We start from the raw sequence: 857 nt of genomic DNA on the forward strand, positions 1-857 counted from the left end.
TGGGCAGCATCTGGGCGTTTGAACGCTAGAATTGCACCCTGGAGAAGAGCTGGCGCTGAACGCCCAGAATAAGCATGGTTCTGGCATTCAACGCCAGAAATGGGCAACAAATGGGCGTTCAACGCCCAGAACAAGCACCAATCTGGNAGTAGATCCTGAAGTCTACAGGCTCATGCTTTTCCCTTTTGCCGTAAGAGACAGAGCTAGAGTGTGGTTGGATTCTCAACCCAGAGATAGCCTGAACTCTTGGGACAAGCTGGTCACGGCTTTTTTAGCCAAGTTCTTTCCTCCTCAGAAGCTGAGCAAGCTTAGAGTGGATGTTCAAACCTTCAGACAGAAATAAGGTGAATCCCTCTATGAAGCTTGGGAAAGATACAAGCAACTGACCAAAAAGTGTCCTTCTGACATGCTTTCAGAATGGACCATCCTGGATATATTCTATGATGGTCTATCTAAATTGGCTAAGATGTCATTGGACACTTCTGCAGGTGGATCCATTCACCTAAAGAAAATGCCTGCAGAAGCTCAAGAACTCATTAACATGGTTGCTAATAACCAGTTCATGTACACTTCTGAGAGGAATCCTGTAAGTAATGGGACGCCTATGAAGAAGGGAGTTATTGAAATTGATACTCTGAATGCCATATTAGCTCAGAACAAAATATTGACTCAGCAAGTCAATATGATTTCTCAGAGTCTGAATGGAATGCAAGCTGCATCCAACAGTACTCAAGAAGCATCTTCTTAAGAAGAAGCTTATGATCCTGAAAACCCTGCAATAGCAGAGGTAAATTATATGGGTAAACCTTATGGAAACACATATAACCCATCATGGAGAAATCATCCAAATTTCTCAT

The sequence above is a fragment of the Arachis ipaensis genome, chromosome B06 (genome assembly GCF_000816755.2).
Source record: "Arachis ipaensis cultivar K30076 chromosome B06, Araip1.1, whole genome shotgun sequence".
NCBI lineage: Eukaryota > Viridiplantae > Streptophyta > Magnoliopsida > Fabales > Fabaceae > Arachis > Arachis ipaensis.